Genomic DNA, 19109 nt, shown 5'->3' with positions numbered 1-19109 from the left:
GAATCAAAACCAAAAGCCCAATTCATGTATGCAATAATGAATGTATTTTAAGACACCACAATGAGTTACTTCAAGAATTGAAAAGCTTCCCTGATTGCTATTTTTAAAACATGATGCTTAACAGGTATAAAGGATAGTTTGATGGCTTTGAACTTCTAATTTTTAAGCATGAAAGAAGTCTCATGCTTTCCTCTGCTGATCTCTGCTTGTTGTTCACTATTTTTTACATTCCGTTTGCTCAGGTCAGGAAATTTTGGTGTACCATGATGCTTATGCCATTTGAGGAAATTGAGGGCCATAAAATCATAGAATGATACAGCACAGAAGGAAACCATTTAACCAAACGTGCCAGTGCAGTTCTTTGAAAGAGCTATCTAATTTGTCCATTTCTCCTGCCCTTCTCCCATAGCCATGCAAGTATTTCCCCTTCAAATATTTATTTAATTCCCTTTTGAAAGTTACTATTGAATATACTCCAACACCCTTTCAGGCAATGCATTCCCAGACCATAACATCTTGCTGTGTAAACAAATTTCTCCTCATCTCATCTCTTGTTCTTTTCCACTCACCTTCAATCTGTTTCTTCTGCCACTTGAAACAGTTTCTCCTTATTTACTCCATCAAAGCCCTTCATGATTTTGAACACCTCTATTAAATCTCTCCTTAACCTTCTCTGCTCTAAGGAGAACAGCCTCACTTTTTCTTGTCTCTCCACTTAACTGAAATCCTGCATCCCTGGTGTCTTTCTAGTAAATCTCCTCTGCACCCTCCCACGGCCTTGACATGCTTCCTAAAGTCTGGTGCCCAGACTTGGGGACAATACTCCACCTGAGGTTTAACCAGTCATTTATAAAGGTTGAGCATATTTTCCTTGCTTTTGTACTCTATCCCTCTGCTTATGATGTCAAGGATCCCAATGTGCTTTTTTAACAGCCTTTGCAACTTGTCCTGCCACTACTAAAAAACAAAGTGACGCCTGACAATGCAGCGGTCCGCTGATGTCATCAGAGCGCTCCAAGCTGAGCACATGCACAAATGGTCTCCTGGTCTCAGTGACATGCTGCCTATATCTTGCCAGGACTAATTGGTGCATGCGCGGGAAAATGTCATCAGCTACTGGCTCCCCTCACCCACTTCCCTCCACTCAGCTACTCTCTCCCATCCCACTGGCCGCTCTCCCCCCTTGGCCACTCGCTCCAGGCCTCGACGCTTTCTCCCCCTCACCCCTGCTCCCCGCCGGCCCCTTCCTCCCCTCAGCTGCTTTCTCCAGACCTCACCACTGCTCCCCCCCACTCCCCTTGGCAGATTGTTCCTTGCTCCTTGCTTCCCGCGCATGCCCCCTCACCCTACCCCCAGTACCCCCCTCTCCGGCTGCTCGGTGCCTGCTTCCCCTCCCTGACTCCAGCCGCTAGATCTAATCCACGCCGCTTCCCTCCTCGAGGCCGCACCGCTTCCGTGCTCTCAGCTATTTGCTCCTATGTCACACCATCACCCCTTGCGGCCTGCCTTGCTTCTTCCGGCGGTGGTGAGATCTGGAGCGAGCGGCTGAGGGAGGGGGGGAAACAGCTAGGCTGTAGGAAGTGTGAATGTGTGGATTGGGAGAATGGGAGATTGCGGAATGGAGGCGGGGTAGGGTGGGTGGGCAGAAATTCACAGAGTTATTTCCTCCATAAACTTTATAGTGTAAATGTTGACTCGACCTGTTCCATAGAAAATTACTTTACATTCCAAATTTCAATGACAGTATCATACCAGAGATCTTCTGTCTTTGTAAAAAAAATCAAAACAGTTGAGCAAGAGACATCCAAGAAATGATACAAATGAAGCAATGACAGGAGGGAGCGGGTGACTGATGGGGGTGGGTTGGAGGTGGCGATGGCAACTTTTGAGGGGATTTTCGGGTTGAAGTTGTTTTTCTGTGATGAATTGAGCAGCAACATCTTTAATCCCGGAAGCTGCCTGAACATCACAGGCAGTGACATTTCAGTGGAAGAGGCTGCATTTGTGCATGTGCTAGTACTGCGCCACCTAATGGTTGCATTGTCAGCAAACGCAGCCTTTAAAAAATTGCATACATACACACCCATGTCTTTCTGTTCCTGTACCATTTTGATTATATTGCCTCTCTTCATTCTTCCGATCAAAATGTATTATGTTGCGACCAGGTGAGAAAGGGGTCAAGGGCTTCCCTCTCGGCCTTTTCCTGGTTTGACTGTAACAGGGTTTAATTTTTAAAACACTGTGTTTTTAGCTTCCCCTCAGTGAATCCTTGTTCACAGCTCTCCAATTGTAATGGCATGAAACAAACCAGACAGATTTTCTTAGATTTAAACAAGAAAGGTGTAAGTTTATTAACCTTAAAACTCTAATTTGGTTAAAACTATTAACAATACGCGAAGCGAACATGCTAGCATGCATACGCGATAAACACACACACAGATAGAGACAAGAAAGGAGAAAGCATCAAGGGGAAAGGTTTGAATCAAGGGCTGGAGTTCATTTACTGTCTTTTGAGTTTGATGTAAAGTTTTTGACTGCAGTTCAATCTTGCCATCTCGTTGGGGCCCAGTGCACTTTCAAACTTGTTTCGATGGTTTTCTGTCTTGAGACTTAGTTTCCTTCCATGGGTCCTTGTCTTTGTGTGAGAAAGAGAGAGAGACCTTCCTTCTCTGTTGTCTTCAAATTGCAATCTGACTCAAACTATTCTGTGAAAACAGTTCAAAACCAAACCTGGGCCAGCAGGTTAATCATGTGAACAGCTTTTTGTTTCAACAAACTCTCCTGCATTTTTATGGATTCTCCATCTTAGCAGACAGACTCAGTGGAGCGGTGGAGTGGGTTGTGGGGGGGGTGGGGTGGGGGGTGGGGGTGGTGCGGTTAATGGAATTCTGGCTTTTTACACATACATTGTCTGGTGATCGAAATCTATTTGGTTAATTGGATCAGGGAGCAGTTCCATTGTCTTCTCCAGGCCACTGTATCTTAGAATGCAAATGTTTCCAGCCACTGCTGTGATCTCTTCAAACAAGCCATCTTTTTAGTCCAGTAACAGTTTAAAATTAATGTTTCATATATCAAATTAATATGCCTCTTCCTTGGCAGGTGGGGTTTTCATGACATTTACTTCACACTTATGTCTGTTAAATTGCATGTGCCCTGTGCCTGCTCATTTCACTAGTCCACATTCTCCTTAAGTATGTTTCTATCCTCCTCACTGTTTACTATATTTCCAAGTTTCATGTCATTTACAAATTTTGAAATGATGCCCTGTATACTCAAATCCAGGTCATTAATATGTATCAAAAAGTGCAGTGGTCCTAATACTGAACTCTGGGGCACACACTACTGCAAACCTCCCTCCAATCTGAAAACAACCGTTCACCACTATTTTCTGCTTTCTATCTTTTAACCAATTTTGTATCTTTGCTGCCATTGTCCCTTTAATCCCATGGACTTCAATTTTGCTAATAAGTCTATTATGTGGTACTTTATCAAAAACCTTTTGGAAGTCCATATATATAATTTCAACCACACTACCTTCATTAACCCTTCATTAACCCATTATGTTATCAAAGAATTCAACCAAATTTGTTAAACAAAGTCTTTAATAAAGCTGTGTCAGCTGTCATTTATTGGCATATTGTTTCCAAGTGACCATTACCTTTTCTGATGTATTGAAGAGAAGCATTACCGTGGATTGAAACTGTTCTTTCAATACAAGTCACTAATTCCCTTTTAGTTTTAAGAGTCACTAAAAAAACCCTTTGCTTTGCTTAAAGAAATTCTAGATTATTTTCCATCATGGAAGCAATTCTTGACCATTTTCCCCATACTGATGTGGATAGAATGCAAAAACATGTTGAAAAGGATGATCAGAAAGGCAAAGATAGTTATAGAAAAAGCATAGCCGCAGACACTAAACATCACAATAAAAATAACATTCTTTCAGTACCACAGCAGCATGAGGGCAGCCAGAAAAGTTGACAACCACAAAAGAAGCAAATGAACTTGAAACAGAGATCAGAATTTTATGCCCCCCCCCCCCCCCTCAGGAGCATGCTGGTGATGGGTGGGGGGATCGGGGGGCTTAAAATTGAGTGGGAGGTGGGGGGGGGGTTCTGTTCCCGACACCTTCCCACCCCCGCTGTAATTTTACCCGGGTAGAGGCAGCGAGAAACGGACCGCCCACTCCAGGCCAATCAAGGCCCTTAAGTGGCCAATTAACTACCACTTAAGGGCCACCTCCTGTCACTGCTGGTATTTTACGAGCGGCCGGCAGGTGCCTCAGGCCCCAGAACACAGCCAGGTAAAACCTGGCGGTCTCCTTGCGGGCTGGAGGGGGCCCACCTGATCGGGCATCCTGTGCCCCATGTAGGCCCCCCCAGAGCCCCAACCACCCACAATAAAATAAAGACCCCCCCCCCCCCCACCGACCAAAGCTCCCCCCCTTGTCTCACCAGAGCCTGGCCGATTGTCCCCAGCGAAGTCACAAAACTTAGCTTTCTTCTGGGGTTGGCGTCCCTCTTGCTGCCCATGCTGGGTGCAGTCCCAATAGTACCACCATTCCCGGTGGCGCGGTTGGAACTAACAGCTGCCACCCGCTGATTGGCCGTCAGCTCTTGGAGATGGGACCACCTGCCTCAAGAGGTGGAAGTCCCGCTCAAGTCCAATTAAGGGCCTGGGGAGCATAAAATCCTGGCATGGCTCCCCGGATCCAGTGTAGGCGGTCTCACTCTGACCTTTTGGCTGGTGGGTGGTGCTTCCCACCCAACGTAAAATTCTGGCCAGAGTATAAACACAGAATAGTAAATATTCTGAGTGACTACTTCCTCCAATTTTCAGGTTAAGGCTAAGTACATACCAACAAGGTCGAAAGGCAAGGGAACCAAAAACAGGGCACCTTGAATGAAAAGGGAGATAGAGATTATGATGAAACTAAAAAAGAGGGTGTATGACACATACCAGGTGAATTCCTCAATTGAGAACCAGGCGACATACAATAAGTTGAGAGGGGAGATGAAGAAAAATATAAGACTGTCAAAGAGAGAATATGAGAATAGAATGGCAGTCAACATAAAAGGGAACCCAAAAATCTTCTACCGACGTGTAAATAGTAAGCAGGTAGTAAGAGGTGGAATAAGGCCTATTAAGGACAAAGAAGTTGATATATACTTAGAGGTGCAGGGCAAGGCTAATATACCTAATGAGTAAAAGCAAAATACTGTGGATGTTGGAAATCTGAAATAAAAACAAGAAATGCTGGAAATACTCAGCAGATCTGGCAGCATCTGTGGACAGAGAAGCAAAGGTAACGTTTCAGGTCAGTGACCCTTCTTCAGTTCTGAAGAAGGGTCACTGACCTGAAACGTTAACTCTGCTTCTCTCTCCATAGATGCTGCCAGACCTGCTGAGTATTTCCAGCATTTCTTGTTTTTATTTTATACTTAATGAGTACTTTGTGTCAGTGTTCATCTGATAAAATATCGGTAGAAGCAGAGAGAGTAAAGGTAATGGATAGGGTTAAAATTGAGAGGGGGGAGGCACTAAAAAGGCCGGCTATGCTTTGGGTAGATAAGTCACCTGGTCCGGATGGCATGCATCTCAGGTTGCAATAGGAAGTGGGTTGGAGATAATGGAAGGGCTTGCCATAATCTTTCAATTTTCCCTGGATATGGTGGAGGTGCCAGAGGATTGGAGTGTGGCAAAAGTAACATCCTGATTCAAGAAAAGGTGTTAGTACAGAGAGGGTGTGAATGACTGTAAAGCAGAGAGCACTCCAAGTACAAACATAAAAAAACACATTAAAAAAACCAAAACAGTGGTTAAGCACAGTGGAAACAAACTAAACAAACTGAAAAACCTAAAATAAAATAACCAAATAAAAAAGGGAAAAGAAAAAAAGAAAAAATAACTAAGCATAAAAAGGGGGACCCGTCATGCTTTGAGACTATTGAACTCAATGTTCAGTCCAGCAGGCTGTAGTGTGCCAAATTGGTAAATGAGGTGCTGTTCCTCAAGCTTGCGTTGATGTTCGTTGGGACACTGCAGCAATCCCAGGACAGAGATGTGAGCGTGAGAGAGGGGGGTGTGTTGAAATGGCCAGCAACCAGAAACTCAGGGTCATGCTTACGGACTGAGCAGAGGTATTCTGCAAAGCGGTCACCTAATCTGTGCTTGGTCTCCCCAATGTAGAGGAGACCACATTTTGAGCAGCATTGTGCCTTGTAGATGGTGAACAGGCAATGGTGAGTCAGGAGGTGAGTGACTCGTTGCGGGATTCATAGCCTCTGACCTGCTTTTGTAGCCATGGTATTTATATGGCTACTCCAGTTCAGTTTCTGGTCAATGGTGACCCTCAGGATGCTGACAGTGGGGGATTCAGCGATCATAATGCCGTTGAATGTCAAATGGGGATGGTTAGATTCTCTCTTGTTGGAGATGGTCATCGCCTGACAGTTGTGTGGCGCAAATGTTACTTGGCACTTATCAGCCCATGCCTGGATGTTGTCCAGGTCTTGCTGCATCTGGACATGGGCTGCTTCAGTATCTAAGGAGTCGTGAATGGTGCTGAACATAGTGCAATCATCAGCGAACATTCGCATTTCTGACCATATGATAGAAGGAAGATCACTGATGAAGCAACTGAAGATGGTTGGGCCTAGGACACTACCCTGAGGAACTTCTGCAGTAATGTCCCGGGACTGAGGTAACTGACGTCCAATAACCATAACCATCTTCCTTTGTGTTAGGTATGACTCCAACCAGCGGAGTGTTTTCCCCTTGATTCCCATTGACTCCAGTTTTGCTGGGGCTCCTTCATGCCAAACTCAGTCAAATGCTGCCTTGATGTCAAGGGCAGTCACTCACACCTCACCTCTGGAGTTCAGCTCTTTTGTTCATGTTTGGACCAAGGCTGTAATGATGTCAGGAGCTGAGTGGCCCTGGCGGAACCCAAACTGATCATCAGTGAACAAGTTATTGCTGGGCAGGTGCCGCTTGATAGCACTGTCAACGACCCCTTCCCTCACTTTGCTGATGATCGGGAGAAGGCTGATAGGGCGGTAACTGATCAGGTTGTTTTGTCCTGCTTTTTGTGCACAGGACATACTTGGGCAATTTTCCACATTGCCGGGTCGATGCCAGTGTTGCAACTGTACTGGACAGCTTGGCTAGGGGCGCGGCAAGTTCTGGAGCACAGGTCTTTCGTCCTATGGCTGGAATTTTGTCAGGGCCCGTGGCCTTTGCAGTGTCCAGTGCCTTCAGCCATTTCTTGATATCATGTGGAGTGAATTTGAGATGCTGGGGACCTCAAGAGGGGGCCAAGATGGATCATCCACTTGGCATTTCTGGCTGAAGATGGTTGCAAATGCTTCAGCCTTGTCTTTTGCACTGATGTGCTCAGCTCCCCCATCGTTGAGGATGGGATATTTGTGGAGTCTCCTCCTCCTGTCAGTTGTTTAATTGTTCACCATTCACGACTGGATGTGACAGGACTGCTGAGCTGATATCTGATCCGTTAGTTGTGGGATCACTTAGCCCTGTTTATCACATGCTGCTTCTGCTGTTTGGCATGCAAGTAGTCCTGTGTTGTAGTTTCACCAAGCTGACACCTCATTTTGAGGTATGCCTAGTGTTGCTCCTGGCATGCCCTCCGCACTCTTCATTGAACCAGGTTTGGTCCACCAGCTTGATGTTAATGGTCGGGTGGGGGATATGCCGGGCCATGAGGTTTCAGATTGTGCTTGAATACAATTCTGCTGCTGCTGATGGCCCACAGCACCTCATGGATGCCCAGTTTTGCATTGCTAGATCTGTTCGAAATCTATCCCATTTAGCATGGTGATAGTGCCACACAACATGATGGTGGGTATACTCAGTGTGAAGATAGGACTTCGTCTCCATAAGGACTGTGCGGTGCTCACACCTACCAATACTGTCATGAACAGATGCATCTGCAACAGTTACATTGGTGAGGACGAGGTCAAGTAGGTTTCCCCCTCTTCTTAGTTCCCTCACCACCTGCCTCAGACCCAGTCTAGCAGCTACATTCTTTAGGGCTTGGCCAGCTCAGTCAGTAGTGGTGCCACCGAGCCACTCTTGGCGATGGACGTTGAAGTCCCCCACCCAGAGTGCATTTTGTGCCCTTGCTACCCTCAGTGCTTCTTCCAATTGATGTTCAACATGGAGAAGCACTGATTCATCAGCTGAGGGGGGGGGGGGGGGGTGGGTGGGTGGTAGGTTGTAAGGAGGCAGCAGGAGGTCTCCTTGCCCATGTTTGACCTGATGCCATGAGACTTCATGGGGTCCAGATTCAATGTTGAGGACTCCCAGGGCAACTCCCTCCTGAATATATACCACTATGCCACCACCTCTGGTGGGTTTGTCCTGCTGGTGGGACAGGACATACCCAGGGATGATGATGGTGGTGTCTGGGACATTGTCTGCAAGGTATGATTCCGTGAGTATGACCATGTCAGGCTGTTGCTTGACTAGTCTGTGGGACAGCTCTCTTTGGCACAAGCCCCCAGATGTTTGTAAGGAGGACTTTGCAGGATCGACAGGGCTGGGTTTGCTGTTGTCGTTTCCAGTGCCTAGGTCGATCCTGGGTGGTCTGCCCGGTTTCATTCCTTTCCTTAGCTTTTGTAACAGTTTGATACAACTGAGTGGCTTGCTAGGCCATTTCAGAGGGCATTTAAGAGTCAGCCACATTGCTATGGGTCTGGAGTCGCATGTAGGCCAGACCAGGTAGGGAAGACATTAGTGAACCAGATGGGTTTTTATAGCAATCAACAATGGTTTCATGATCACCACTGACTAGCTTTTTTAAAAATTCCTGATTTATTAATTGAATTCAAATTCCACCATCTGCCATGGTGTGATTCGAACCCATGTCCCCACTGGGTGAGGCAATATAAACTTAATGGCACAGTTTTAAAGAGTGTGCCGGAACAGAGGGACCTGGGGATGTATGTGCATCAATCTTTGAAGGTGGCAGGACATATTGAGAGAATGGTTAGTAAAACATATGCCATCTTGGGCTTCATAAATAGAGGCATTGAGTACAAAAACAGGGAAGTTATGCTGAACCTTTATAAAGCTCTGGTTAGGCCTCAACTGGAGTATTGCTTCCAGTTCTGGTCACCGCATTTCAGGAAGTATGTGAGGGTCCCTGAGAGGGCCCCAGATTTACTAGGATGTTTCCAGGGATGGGGGATTTTCATGACAAAGTTAGGTTGGAAAAGCTGTGGTTGGTCTCCTTAGAGCAAAGGAGATTGAAGGAAGATTGAATAGAGGTGTTCAAGATTATGACAGGCTTAGATAAGTTAGCCGAGGAAAAGCTATTTCTATTAACTCATGGTACAAAGGCTAGGGGACACAGACTGAAGGTTTTGGGCAAGACATGCAGGGGGAATATGAGGAAGAATGTCTTTACGCAGCGGGAGGTAATGACCTGGAACTCATTGCCCACGAGAATGGTGAAAGTGAAAATAATCAATGATTTCAAAGGGAAATGGGATGGCCACTTGAAGGAAATAATCTTGCAGGGCTAAGGGAATTGAGTGGGGGAATGGGACTGACTGGATTGCTCTGTGGAGTGCAGCATGGACTCGATGGGCCAAAAGGCCTCCTTCTTGATGTAAACAACTCTATGACTAATTGTTTACATGGTAAGACATGAGGAACATACCCTCCTACATAAAATCAATGACTTCATCATGCTAGACAGGCTTAAGACAAATAAAGTTGTTGGATTTCAGTTAAAGCCTGGGAATGAATAAGAAACTGGCTGAAGAGTAGGAAATCAGTACTCATTAGACGGTTTATGTTGGAGTGGGGCAAGTACTGGGTGGGATGTCTCAGGGCTTGTGATAGAACCACTACTGTATGTAATTTTCATAAAACACCTGGATTCAGAAACTCTCTGCAAAGCAGTCAGTTTTGCAGGTGATGCCAAATTCTGCAGGGCTGTGGTTTCGGAGGATACAGCTCAGAAATTAAGAATATTTGGATAAGATATGCAAGAGGGAAGAACAAAGGAAGATGCAATTTAAGTAGACAGTTATACACATAGAAAGGAAAAATAGCTGACACATGAGTGGTGTTAACATAACTAAGGGTGATCCTGAGAGAGACCTTAGTAGACACAACAGTAAACACTTCCAATCAATGCTGAGTAGCAATCAATAATGATAGTAGGATGTTGAACAATACAGACAAAATGGTAGAATATAAGTTAGATGAAGTAATGATCAGACTGTATGGTGCTCTGTTCAGACCACACCTTGAATGTTATGTTAAGTTCTGATCACCAAGAAACACTGCAGATATTCAAGCACTGGAGATAGTGCAGAGAATAGCCATGACGCTGATTCCCAGTGTTAGAAGACTGAGTTATGAGGAGAGGATGAGAAACTTGGGATTTTCATTTAAACTAGAGGGTCTCCACATTTGTTTCTAAAGGGGTTCAACTGATCTTTGCTGAACCTTTGGTGGATGATCTGCAGAGCCCTGGAGTAATACTGTAAACTGCATTTACATTGTTTCTCTGGAGTTTCCATATGTTCTGACAACGTTATGGCAGATGATTGATAGATCCCATGTGGACGTTTATGACAGAAAATTGGAATTGGTAGCACCCACAGTTGTGATGCACGAAGCACAGCAGTTGCCAGCTTGCTTCAGCGTTGGTGCACAAGTAGTAAACATTTACAGGAAGTATGTAGAGTGGCAGATCATGACATCAGTCAGCATGTAATGATGATTTGATGACAGCACTGCCATTTTTGAGCTCAGTGTTCCAGCTGATGCCCTCTGTTAAGCTTGCATAGCTGAACACTTGTTAAGCGCAAGACTGGATCGCAGCACGTGCTACATAAAGGGATCATCAACTACTTAGTCGCCGGTTGATTTCTTTTAGTTGTTGCTATGATATTGTATGCTTTTGATGCTTTCTATAGTGGTTTCAAGTTGCAAAAGTCTACATGGAGTGGTGTGGCAGGTGCTGAAGGACTTTTTAATGACTTCAAAACTTCTACAAACAATGGGTGCACTAGTAAGCCTTCCTCTTCAGAATGAAGCATGACTGGAAGAACGAACAGAGGCCACATAAAGCAGGACAAGCTGCTGAAAGAGGAAGGAGCAGGAGGGAGAGTAGAGCTCTGAGCAGGAGGTGTTCAAGGAGCAATTCCCTACTTGGACCTCAGTGAGGAACTGAGTTTCCGATGCCTGTGCTTCACTCAGGGGACCCTCACTAAAATCTGCCAAATGCTGCAGCCATGACTACAGACTCAGCAGGGCAAGGATTGCATTGCCAGTGGCTGTGCAGATGACCATGGCAATGAACATTTATGCATCTGGCTTATTCCAGGTTGGAGCTAGATATATTAGCAACATCTTGCAGTTTGCAATCCACTGATCCGTAAGGGAGATCACAGAGGCTCTCTATTCAAAGAGAGCTCTCTTCATTTCATTCTCCCCAGAAACAAGCAGGCAGAGTGAACACAAGGGTTTGCTAGGATTGCAGGCTTCCCCATGGTTCAGGGTGGCCTTGACTGCATGCATATTGCTTTGCGGGTACTGCATGTCAACTCTGCCATATACCGGAACCAGAAGGGATTCTGCTCCCTCAAAGTCCAGCCGGTGTGTGACCATGAGCAATGCATCATGCAGGTCAACGCCCAGTATCCTGGCAGCAGTAATGATGTCTTTATTCTGCATTTGAGCCACCACGGCAAAGCTAAGGGTGGCTACTGTGCGACAAGAGCCATTCACTGATGACATGGCTCACGACTCTGGTTCACAAGACAAGTATAGGTCCACAGCATGCATGCAATGAGAACCATGCTGCCATTAGAAATGTGATAGAACAGACCATTGGCATGCTGAAGCAACAAGTCGGTTGTCTGGGTCACTCTGGAGTAGCCTTGCAGTACTTATAGAGTCATAGAGTTATTTACTTCATGGAAGGAGGCCATTCAGCCCATCGAGTCCATACTGGCTCTGCAGGGAGCTATGCAGTCAGTACCACTCCCCGGCTCAACCCCCATAGCCCTGCAAGTCTATATCTTTTAGGTGGTCATCCAACTTCCTCTTGAAGTCATCGATTGGCTGAATAGGTGTCAAGATTCATGTCGCTATGCTGCATGCTGCACTACCTTGCTGTCATGAAGGGACAGTCCTTGCTGCCAGCTATCAGGCAAGAAGCTGAGGAACAGGATGAGGAAAAGGAGGAGGTGGACGAGGAAGAAGAAGAAGGTAGTCCCTTTCTGCCTGGGCTGTACGTGAAGGACTTATGCTCGTGGAATACTGGTAACCACAAACCTAATTTGCCTTTCACCAACAGTCCCACACTCCTTAGCTTCCTTCTGTTACTGGCCATTACATTGTCCTCATGGCCACAAGGCAAAGTTAAAAGCCACCATAAAATAAACATTCCAAATCAAATTTATAAATGAAATCAGGCCATATTGTATACAAATGTAAACTAATGATCTTTGTGCTTTCCCTTTAGTGGCTGTCTTCCATGTGTCTTTGCCTGTCCTAGTGCTCCTGGGCAGTGCTACCCCAGTGGTTGCAGCATGGTTGGTGGAACGCTGCTGACTTTCAGTGGAGGAGACTGCAGATTGCCATGGAGAATGACCTCGAGCAGTTCATAGTGCAAAAGGCTTGGCTTCAGACTGCACCATCTTGGCATGGGAGGCAGCAGTCTGGGCTGCCTGGCTGATAGGCAACAGCAAAGGCACTGGTGCAATGGCAGTGGTGGGAAGAGGAATGCTGTATTCCTGAGAGAGGACAGCAGGACGGTGCTCCATGGATCCACTGCCACTTCCCTGAGGTGGCACCTCAGCAAACCTAGTAAGCTATTGGAGGACAGATTGCTGGACTGCTGTGATATCCTGCAAGTCCCTTTAAATACTGAAATCCGCAGCCATGATGGCAACAGTCTGAGCTTGCATCGCATCAAGCTGACTTTTCATGACCCCAGTGTAAGCTTCCACTGCAGCACCTGGACATTTAGTGGAAGCTGGTTGTTCTACAACAGAAGTTGGTCGGCCATCAGGCACTACAGAAAGTTGGATCCACAAGTGTGTAAATGGAGTTGTCCACCACTTCCATGATGGGAAAGTTAGGATCCAAGCTCTGCACAAAGTCTGGTGCCAATTTGGTGCTGGACTCCTCCAAGCTCCATGACATTGAATGTAGGCTTTCTGGCTGGCTTCTCAATGAGCCAAGCATTTGGTTGTGTTTAGCCCTCTTCAGTATCCTGGACCATCAAAGTCCTCATTTGAATCCTGTGTAGCAGACCACATGTGCGACCTCACTTTCCAGTGAGCTGGCCTCTCTGCTATCCTTTCCCTCTGCTCTGGCTGCTGTACACTTGTTCCCAGTGCACCATGTGCAGATCCCATCCTGAATCTATCCTCTAAGATGCACGTAGCGTCAGTATCTAAACTGGTGACTGCGAGTGTGAAATCAAATGATGATGAATCTTCATAACTGTGCTCTCCTTGGGTGTTCTTCCACTGCCTGGCACATCTTGCGTATCTGAACAGAAAAGGCACAAGGATAGGGTTGTGGTGAGGGGAGAGGGAAAAGTAAGAGTTGTATCTTACACCATCTGCAACTTGTAAGTCAGAAGAGATTGTGGGATGAGGAGGAACTGGGATCAGAGAAGGGGGATTACATATGAGGATACTGTCCTCCTATACAGGATATAGTCCCGACTTTGGCTCAGCCTCAACTATAGCAGTTCCAGTAATAGCCAGCAGCATCTCCTTCATGGGAGTTAGGACATGCATCCGTGCTTCTCCCCTTCTGGTTAGTTCCTGCTGCCTCTGGTTGATCACCACCTTCTTTTGCAAGAGAAAGGGAAGTTTGTCAGTGAGTGTGGTGCAATGTTTTTGCTTGATGTGGCTGTCAGAATTGAATAGCTGGCAGTGTGTGAAAGCTGTAAGATCTGGAGTGAGGCTTGCAGCAGTGTTAAGTGTTGTGTGATAGCTTTAAGAGTGATGTCCCTTTAAGATCGCAGTATACTAATGAGCTAAGTGCCAGGATGTAGTCATGTGATACAAGCCAGCCTCTCACTGCAACTGTAACACCCAGATGAAGGTTCTGTAAATAGTTTGCTCTGTATTATACATACTAGTTAGCTGTTAATAAACCTGTTAGAGATCTTCAATGAACGAGACTCCATGCAAGTCATTTATGTTGCATCAGATAATATAAAGAACTCATTATATGTTTGAGGGCTGTTCACATTCTATTGTGGTGAAGGGTAGTTGGAGGCACAGATTCTGGGAGAGTGTTTTAGTTCATTTTGTGTATAGCTCATTTCCATGTAGGCGGTGTTAATTAGTTTTAGTTGTATTAGACATGGATGCGTGTTGTAGTGCAGGAGGTAGTATTTGTCATGTGACTGCATCCTGCATCTTGTTGAAAGCAAATGTACTAATCTTTTAAAATTGGTCTGATGTTTTAACTCTTCTGTTTATTTTTTGTATTTTCATTGCTGCACTTCTCATGACCATGATAATGGATAAATTAAGATGGGCCGAATGCCTTTGCTCACTCATAATTATTGTGTGATAAGGATAATTTTTGTTTTTCTATTGATTGGGACACAGAAGTTAATTGTCGAAGCCCCTTTGTTGCTGATCAGCTAATGATGTCAGGAGCATGGATCCTTGTCTGTACAGCTCAGTACAACACCATATATCAAATTTCTGACTGAGCTGAATTTTCCCATTTATCTGATGAACAGAAAATGCAGTATTTTAAATTAAGCAAGGTGTTTATTACAGAGTTATGTAATTGCTCAGGTTTTGGACAGTGTTTTTGCAAGTTTTATTGTCCTTCCTGTGGCAGGTAAAACCACTGTAACCTAAATTTATATCCTCATTGGATTAGGCTCTTGGGAAAAACTATAATGATCTTCCATTCTGCGTTTCAAAATATCAAATTATATGCAGGTTACCATAACTATGATAGTTATCCCCACCTGTCCCTATATTTCCCTACCACCTACCTATACTAGGGGTAATTGCTAATGGCCAATTTACCTATCAACCTGCAAGTCTTTGGCATGTGGGAGGAAACCGGAGCACCCGGAGGAAACCCACGCAGACACAGGGAGAACTTGCAAACTCCACACAGGCAGTACCCAGATAACCCACAATACACAGAACGTACTGTGCTACTTACAATTACTTTCTTTCGTTCCACATATGGTACTTCTATTCCCAGTAATTTATTATTCAAACAGAAGGCAGAAACATACTCGTCATCCTTCATTTTCTTGACAAAACCAGATACAACAGCTTCAGTGATTGTTGGCTCTCCAAAGGCGGATCATTCTCTCCTCTAAAAGACTCAGGAAATGCAGGCGTGTCTGTTCCCTGCCGATTCTCTATTACTCCCTCCTGTTATGTATGACCTTGTCCTGCAAGAGAGAGGGAGGAATGCCAGTGAGTATGTTGTGTTGTACATGAGCGATCTCCCCGCCCTAACTGAATAGCTGGAGGTATGTGGAAGCTGCGAGAGGTGGGTGTGAGACTGGCAGCATTGATACATGTGTGGGGATGAATTGGAGCGTCTAAGTGTTCGGCATGAGTCCTGATTGCTGATGGGTGAGTAATGGGGCTGTGGTGCATTGAGCACCATGAGAGGTTGGTGCTGCAGTGGGCAGGAGATGTCGTTTTGAAGATGCATTCACTGACCTTGACTGCACATGTGAGGTCATTGAACTTTTTTCTGACACTGCAGCCAGGTACTTGATGCCAGATTCCAGGAATTGATCTCCCTGGTCACCTGCTCCCATTTCTCGGAGGCTATGCCTTGAGGGCTTCCTGGCACCCTATGAAAATATCACCTCTCTGCTCATTTCCACATCCATCACTAAGGCTTCCAGCTCCTCTCTCTGGACTGTTGCTCCATTATCAGTATTCTTGGTTCCATCAAAACTTTCCCTAGATTGTTCCAGCAGCTGCTGATGCCTATGTGCACCTCCACTTTAAGTGGGGCAGGTTACCTTTAAAAAGTGCAGGCGAGTTTACATCATGTTAGCCACGTATGCTGCTTGGCCTCTTGTTGAACTTGCAGCTAATCAGCATCTAAGCTGCATGCTACAACCATGTTGATGAGCAGGCAGCACGAAGTTTGCTTGCTGCTTGCCTCAACTTGGCCAGGCGTCGGGTAATCATATATCGCGATCCCCGTGCCTGAAAACAGGCTTATTGAACTTTGCCCCTAGAGAGTGGTGTCTTACGTCACGTGCACAGAGAAACTTTGTACCTCTCTGTGTATGTAAGGGTGCTTTCTCAAATAATTCAAGCCAGGTTAGCACCGCAGCCTCGCAGCTCTAGTGACCCAGGTTCAATTCTGGGTACTGCCTGTGTGGAGTTTGCAAGTTCTCCCTGTGTTTGCGTGGGTTTCCTCCGGGTGCTCCGGTTTCCTGCCACATGCCAAAGACTTGCAGGTTGATAGGTAAATTCGCCATTAATAATTGCCCCTAGTATAGGTATGTGGTAGGGAAATATAGGGACAGGTGGGGATGTGGTAGGAATATGGAATTAGTGTAGGATTAGTATAAATGGGTGGTTGATGGTCGGCACGGTCTCGGTGGGCCGAAGGGCCTGTTTCAGTGCTGTATCTCTAAACTAAACTAAACTAATCTGTTAGGATTTTCTAAGGTTGGCCCTGATGAAAGTCCATGGTTTCTATGTGCCCATTTGGAACATTCCTAAGGGAGGGGGCATGAAATTGTGTGATTCAGCAGGCTACAAGGAGCTTCTGAAAACAGTTGAAGGGATATAGTCACAGAAAGAGAAGTGCCAACATATGGAGCCAAACCTTTGTTTAGCTTTTACAAATGCTGTAAATTTTGAAAATGGATGTTCCATTTCTAAAGGCAAAAAAGCGGCTGGCAAAACTCAATGCACCAAAAATAAATTTGAGGCCGAAAACGAAGGGCTGCATTTTTTTCTTGCGATGGGGGTCCCAGCGGCGGGGTGGGAGGAGACCCCCACCTTGCCCTCCGTTGGACCCCCTTAGCTATTCCACGGCAGGCAGCCAATTGTCAGGGCTGCTGACCCTTTAAGGGACACACTCTCACCTCCAGAGCTGCCGGCCAATTGAAAGGCCGGCAGCTCTGCAGTACTGGCAATACTGGGGAGGCCCTGCAGCATGAAGAAGAAGGAGACCCCGGTACAGTTGAGTGGGGTTGAGGTTTGCCATTCAGACAGGCCCTGGCAAAATGGTCAGTGGGCGGGGTGGGGGGCGGGGGGGGAGAGCTGGTGCTGTCATTTAATGGCCTCAATTGGCCTGGGGCAGGAAGGCTGTCCTTCCCTGCCCCGGACAAAACGGCAGGAGGCCCAGGCAACTTTGGAAATGGTGTCCTCTGCCATTAGTTTAGTTTAGTTTAGTTTAGTTTAGAGATACAGCACTGAAACAGGCCCTTCGGCCCACCGAGTCTGTTCCGACCATTAGTCTTGCCCACTCCCCCCCTCTCCCACCCCACTTCTAACAATGCATCCATATAACTTAGCTTGTCTGGAGGTCTGCAACTGACTTCACATTGACCTGGAGCCTTCAGAGCTGATTCTTATGGTTATTGCCAGGTATGGGTGCCAAGCTCTACTGATATGGCTGGTGGTATAATGACAGGTTTAAATAGTCCAGTTGATCTCCCTGCCCACGGGACTGGAACATTTACCCTATAGCGTTTGAGCAAGCCACTACCAAGAATAATTGGCTCTGTGATCTCCTTCCTACCTGGGATGTCAAAAGCCTTGTTCATCTTTGCATATGTCTAAGTAAGTCACTCCTTTGGGTCAAACTAGTCTGCATGGCATCACTAATCTCTATCAAACCTCCCTGGATGTTAATTTCTCTGCAAGCAGTCTTTCAAAGATCTGCCCCTATTATTCTTACCACAATGACCAACAATTGTACAGCGGCCACTGTGATATTTGAATTACCCTCCACAATAAACTGAATTGCAGTAGTTCTACAGTGCAACAACTCAAACAGATCAGAAGCAGCCTACCAGATTTTCCTGGATTTGTTGCATGTGCTTTGTTGAAGTGTTTCATTATGTACTAAAAATCCCAATGTTGGAATAATACAATAATAATAATTCAAGGATTGTACACCATTATCTCTATACATAGGAAAGTGAAATGCCAAACAGGACAACCCTTCTTACACCGACTTTTTGCTGCAGCACCTTCATTTCATCAGGCTCCTGTTGTCTGTGACACCAGAAGCCTTCAAGTTGCCTCTCCACAGCACTGAATCCTCTGAGTTAGTTACATAGTCAAGTGTAGCAGATGCCGCCAGAGTTTGTAATACAGCTGAAACTCTTGATACCCTGATTGGCGGTGGTAGTTTGAGGTGCATGTGCAAATAATGTTACTGGTACAGATAAGGTTGCTGCCTTATGTGATTTTTAAAAATGTATTCACAGGATGTGGCAAGCATGTATTGCCCAGTCATAGACATCCTTAACTAAGTGACTTGTTAGGCCATTTCAGGGGGCAGTTAAGGGCCAACCACATTGCTATGGGTCTGAAGTCACATATAGGCCAGACTGGGCGAGGGCAGCAGATTTCCTTCCCTAAAGGACATTAGTGAACCAGATGGGTTTTTATAACAATTCAGTAGTTACATGGTCACCATTGCTGATGTGGCTACATCAGAAGGTCCAAATGTATCTGTGTAAGCTTATAGAGCACTACAATCTAAATAGTCTTTAAAAGGGGAAGATTTTTCTCTTATTGTACTTGGGTGTAAAAGGTTGCCTGAGGTTAATGCACAAAGGAAAATCTAGTGAGGAGGTTGCACATCTATAATGGAGCCTGCCCAGTTTTCTGTGCATTTAAATGGGCAGGTTTCCTTATGGATGTGTGAACCCCTCTGTCTGATTTCCTTCTGTGCACTGTGCCCAGGCAATCCAATAGGCCCAGAAACAGGAAAAATTGCCTCATTATGTCCTCACAGTTAAACATAATCAAATATGAATGAAATGTCAACTTAAAATATATTGAGTAATATTAGGTGAAATGCTCAGAAACTTTGTTCCAGGTGCAAAGTCTTGCTCAAAGGAAATGCAT

General features: G+C 45.6%; 1 protein-coding gene across 1 annotated transcript in view; it reads left to right on the top strand.

The window, feature by feature from the left end:
• The window catches only part of pdgfc (platelet derived growth factor c), a 491598-nt gene that overhangs the window by 118865 nt on the left and 353624 nt on the right, over positions 1-19109 (top strand). The window lies entirely within an intron of this gene.

The sequence above is a fragment of the Heterodontus francisci genome, chromosome 1, assembly GCF_036365525.1.
Source record: "Heterodontus francisci isolate sHetFra1 chromosome 1, sHetFra1.hap1, whole genome shotgun sequence".
Classification (NCBI taxonomy): domain Eukaryota; kingdom Metazoa; phylum Chordata; class Chondrichthyes; order Heterodontiformes; family Heterodontidae; genus Heterodontus; species Heterodontus francisci.
The sequence above is the reverse complement of the archived record's forward strand: the minus strand, read 5'-3'. Positions and strand labels throughout refer to the sequence as shown.